Genomic DNA, 5,673 nt, shown 5'->3' with positions numbered 1-5,673 from the left:
GTAGATCTCTCCTGAGAGACACAGCCAGAATATGGCAAATACATAGGCGAATGCCAACAGCAAACCACTGAACTGAGAATGGGACCCCCGTTGAAAGAATCAGAGAAAGGACTGAATGAGCTGAACGGGCTTGAGACCCCATATGAACATCAATGCCAACCAACCAGAGCTTCCAGGGACTAAGCCACTACCCAAAGACTATACATGGACTGACCCTGGACTCCAACTGCATAGGTAGCAATGAATAGCCTAGTAAGGGCACCAGTGGAAGGGGAAACCCTTGGTCCTGCCAAGGCTGGACTCCCAGTGAACGGGATTGTTGGGGGGAGGGTGGTAATGGGGGGGCATGGGGAGGGGAACACCCATATAGAAGGGGAAGGGGAGGGGGGAGGGGGATATTGGCTTGGAAACCCGGAAAGGGAATAACAATTGAAATGTAAATAAGAAATACTCAATTTAATAAAGATGGAGAAAAAAAAAGAAACAGGGGAAGGGGGAAGAAGGTATGTGGGAGGGGGAAAGCAGATAACATTTGAAATGTAAATACATAAAATATCCAAGAAAAATAAAATTTAAAAAAAAATTAAAAAAACCAACAGTGACTCATATAATTATTAACACTAAATCAAATCAAATTTTAACTAAATGGAATCTAAGTTCCCTAAAGCAGCATCTCCATAAAGACAAACCACGATGTTTATGATCATTAGGACACAACGAACAAAAGCAACGCGGGTTTTCCAAGTCATCATCAGTGACTCTGAAATTTTGTCCTCTGAAAACGGACAAAAGTATAATCACCCAAAAGGGAAACAGACAGCAAGCTCGATGTCCCTGCCTCCAATGCCCTGGGTAAGACACAGTGCAATCAATAAGGGGCTGTGTTAAATCTCAGTGTAAGCTTGCTGACACCGCTGAGTCTGACACTCTCTCAGATATACACCGTCCACAACTAAAGCAGCTTACTCTGTTTAGGTCTGTGGTAAGTGACATGGCAACCAATCCTAAGACACACTTTGAACTGGAAGGATCTATCCTTTAAAAGAAACTAACAGTTTCCAGTCCAATTATGTTCAAAGACCCATGAAAGTGAAAACGCAGGCAAGAAATAGAGGCTCTGTGCCCTAGGTTTCCTTTTTAAGAATATTTCCTGCCCCAATAATAGCCTTCTCGTTTATCTTACAAAACTTTAAAACCTCAAATCAACTGCCCGTGGGGCAAACCTAAAGCCAGGCCCACTTTCTGTGCGTTCATCTGATAGACTGCCTAGGAATGTACAGAGCCACCGCCAACTCTCAGGCCGCAGGGACCACCTCACAGCCTCACACAGAGAGAGCTGTGCATCAACAAAACCCTTCTTGGGGGTCCCTCGATAGCTGCAAGGCAGCCAAGAGCTAGTGTCGTCTGAGGCGGCTGACAGGTCTGTGCGACGGGGAAGTCTTTTCTCCTATTGCCCAGGGATTCAAGGGAAGAGGCACAGAACTCCACTGGATTCCAGGACACCAGAACGGTACACAGTACCTGTAGAGTCCGTTACTGTAAATAAAGTCACCCAGGTATCAGCCTGGGACCCATTGACAACATTGACCTTCAGCTCCCCCAACAAACAGAGCTCACATATCGAGATTCTCTTCAGTCGCAGTTGGTAACACTTTCTCTGGGCGCAATCTGGGGTTTTCTTTCTCTTTAGCACAATGTTGGAGGCCTTCCTGGCTCCAGTCTCAGTTGGTGTGGATTCTACGTGTGTTACACACTTGTCAGGCTTGGAATCTGCTCTCCTGCAAAGACTGGAGAAGACTTCCTGGCTGATCCTCTGCAGTTGGATGACAGGCCGCATCTTTAAGACCTGGAAAAAGCCGTCTCCTTGTTCAATTAACACAGGTAAAGCCTTCAGGGCCTCACTCATTTCCTTAGCTATGACTTCTCCACGGCTTTTCAGATCTTCCACACGAGAAGCTGGGTCAGGGTCACATTTCAGGTCCAGAGGAGGCACGACAGGATGATACTGCTTCAGACTCGCATGCTGTGCTTTCAAGGTTTTGATTAGCTCTCCAGGATCCTTCTGGGATACTGCCTCCGCTTTGTTGTCACATCTACTATGAGCTCATCAAATTCATCTTCAAGCACTTTGATGTCAGAATCCACAAAACAATGATCTGTAGCTTCCTCCCAGGCCTGTCCATTAATGCTGACATTATCCTGCACAGCCGACTCAAAAGTCCACTGCGCGTCCCGCAGCAGGAGCTCGCGGATGTCCTCTGGCAGCGCAGCTCGAGCTCCTGCATGAAGCAATCGCACATCTCTATCACTTCCACCATGGCCCTCTTCAAGGTGCAGCGCACTCGGAAGTCCTCTAGGGGAGAAACTGCTGCCATGGCCTGGGAATCTAAGGCGGCCTGGGCATCTTGATCCTGCGGGGCGGAGACAAGCACTGTTTCAGGGGCACCCGCCAACTTCCCGGTTTAGGACTGACTCTTCGCATATGTGTTACACTTGTTTCGCTTGATCTTCTTGTGGGACTCATAACGGTGAGAGCAGATTCTGTCTCTGCTCCATTGCGTGCTTTTGGGAGCCTTTTCTTCTACTGGGTTGCTTCATCCAGCCTTAATAGGAGAGGAGGTACCTACCTACTCTTACTGCAACTTGGTATGCCATGACTGGCTGATATCAATGGGAGGCCTGAAAAGAAACAGAAGAGTGCAGATATGCAGCTCAGTCTCTATGTGGGTCCCCCAACAACTGGAGCAGACTCTCTCTTCTCCCTAAGCTGTTGCCTATCCCCGTGGACAGCAGGGCTGCTTTTGTCTGTGCCAACGTCTAGCATGGACCTTTAAAGCATCTCAAGAACGGACAGATAGGATCTGCACAAAATCAGAGTCTCAGGCAAGGATGCAGGTGCAGGCTGACAGGTGACTCGTTCTGAAGCTGCGCTCGGAGACAGTTCCCGGGTTTTCTCTCTGAGTTCACCTAAGTCTTTTATTGGTTACATGCCTCCTTGTTATACAGTAATACATAATCAACCTTTTCATTATTTTCCTCAAACCCATTATTTTTCCGAAAGGAGAAGAAAAAAAAAAAAAAACAGATGTAACTATGTCATCAGAAAGCACAATGCACACAAAAAGTCACAGTTCAGTGTCTACAGAAGCAAGTTATACATTAACTTTTAACTCTCTGAAAAAAACCTCCAAATCACAGGTCATCCAGGCATAAACTTGCGATTATAGCATTACCATGAAAACATAAAGGTACTGAACAGGTCAGGGTAATGCTAATATTTTAACTTGTCTAAATTTGCAGAATCTCTTCCTTCAGTTTATTAAGCCCATCTGAATATCTATCTCTACAGTGCTTTTCAAACTCTTTTCCATATGCAGTATTAATTGTCCTTGCAGCTTCCCCAGGGCTCCTTCACAGGCCTGAATTCTATCTCTTAGAATGTGTGCCCTAATGTCCTTAGACAGGTGATGCTAGGGAGTCCAATCGGTATGTTCTAATCTTTCCAGGAAAAGTCATTTCATTAATCCAACAGCTCCCTCATAAGGTCCAAACTCTTCTACCCATTCTTTTTTTTTTTTTTTTCTTTTTTTCGGAGCTGGGGACCGAACCCAGGGCCTTGTGCTTGCTAGGCAAGTGCTCTACCGCTGAGCTAAATCCCCAACCCCTCTACCCATTCTTTTATCTTTTTTATTATGCTGATATATTCCAGTTTTCCCCAATAATAATTCTGGATCAAACTTTCTATTGTTAGAGATCTCCCCACATGGGGGCCCTCATCATTGCTCATTAATCCAGTAGATCCAGTTGTTTCTCCCTCTGTCTTGTCCCTTGTAGTCCATGGACATCCCTGTCCTTAGTGAGCCAGGCCCAGTGTTGCTTTTCCCTGGGGTCTTTAATTTTCTTAACTACTAAAACTTCAGGTTTCTCAAAAACATTTCCTGCTTCAAATATTCCTGATACAACTTAATCATCATGAGTTGGCTAAATTTTTCCAGAGAACAATTAAGGCAGTCAGCCTCCACATCCAGAACCCCTTGTCCCAGTATGCCTACGTTGACTGCTTGAATTGACAGGGCCAGAGGGGCTTGTCCCTAATAGACATTAGAGCCATTTCCTTCTCTAGTAATGCTCACAATTCCCTTTCCCAGAAAATTTTACCATAGTTGTATTTAAGGACAAATATATAGAAAAAGGCAAAACAGATAAGCATACAAGAAAAAGCAACACCATACTAGAAAGCCAAAGATGCATCATTCAGTTTGATGGTGCTCCCATAGTCAAAACTGTGTCATGAACATGTGTTCAAAATCGTCTCACCTGACATGTCTGGCCTCAGTGGGAGGGATGTGCCTAACCCTGCAGAGACCTGATTCACCAGAGTTCAGGGATACTGGGGGCAGGGCATCCACTCAGAGGAGAAGGGGGAGAGTTGGGGGGGGGACTCCCTGAGGGGAGCCTGGGAAGGGGCAGTGAAATTAATTAATTAATTAATAGCAGAAACAATACTTTCACAAGATTGCATAATAATTGTTTGCCAGCTACATCACCAAACCTAATGTCCTCCAATTCCATTTTGCTTCAGGTAAAAGAAATTTATTGATTTTATATCTGAATATTTCATTGTGAATCTATATCACATATCTTTATCTAGCTATCTGTTGGGAGGCACTTGGATTGGTCTCAAATTGTGAGTCGTGCTGCTAATAAACATGAGTCTCTTCAATGTGTTAATTTTGTTTTATTTGGACAGATCCATTCAGAGGTGGGAGAACTGGGTCATACCACTTATTTTTAGTTCTTTCAGGAATCTCTATACTTGGAGGAAATGCCATAATCTACAACAGCTATGATAATTTTTATTCACACGAACAAGGTATGAGAGTTCCATTTTCTCAAAGTCTTCACTTTTGTTTTTGTCTGCTTTGTTCTTAGAACAGCCATTCTGAGTAGGTGAGATCTTATCTCACCATGGTTTGGTTTGACATTGGGAACTGAACCTAGATCTGTCCTCATGCTAAGCATATGTTCTACTGCTCTGTCTATTGTGGTTTTATTTGAATTCCTTTGATGGTTAATGGTATTGAACGTTTTCTCACATCTGTTTTTGAAGTTTTTTAAAAGAGATATCTATCCAGATTATGTGTCCATTTTAAATTGGATTATTATTTCGTTATAGCTGACTTTTGAGTTCACGACATATTCTACATATTAATCCTCTCTCAGATTAGTAGAGTGAAAAAATTGTCTATAATTCTGATGGCTGTTGCTTCACTCTATCAATTATTTCCTTTGCTGTACAGGTACTTCTCAATTTCATATAATGCTACTTTTCTGTTTTGTCTTTGTTATTTGTGTCTTTGAGGTCTTAATGTAAAAAAGTATTTTCTATACTGATGTCTGAGGTTTCTGCTGTAATTTCTAGTTGGATTGTAGTTCTATTGCTTACATATAAGATTTTTTTTAATTTATTGATTTGTTTTTTGAGACAAAGTCTCACTATGTAGCTTTGGAAGGCCTTGAACTCATAAAGGTCCACCTGCCTCTAAAATTCAAGAGTTTGGATCAAATGCGTATACCACTATACCTAGTGTCATATAAGTTTTTGATCCACTTAGAGATGATTCTTGTAGGGTAAGATATAGTTTCTTTCTTTCTTTCTTTCTTTCTTTCTTT

At 43.0% G+C, this 5,673-nt stretch overlaps 1 pseudogene; it reads right to left on the bottom strand.

Moving 5' to 3' along the window:
• Positions 1 to 326: 326 nt before the first annotated feature.
• On the bottom strand, positions 327 to 2,655 carry Nsl1-ps1 (NSL1 component of MIS12 kinetochore complex, pseudogene 1; annotated as a pseudogene).

The sequence above is a fragment of the Rattus norvegicus genome, chromosome 4 (genome assembly GCF_036323735.1).
Source record: "Rattus norvegicus strain BN/NHsdMcwi chromosome 4, GRCr8, whole genome shotgun sequence".
Classification (NCBI taxonomy): Eukaryota; Metazoa; Chordata; class Mammalia; order Rodentia; family Muridae; genus Rattus; species Rattus norvegicus.
The sequence above is the reverse complement of the archived record's forward strand: the minus strand, read 5'-3'. Positions and strand labels throughout refer to the sequence as shown.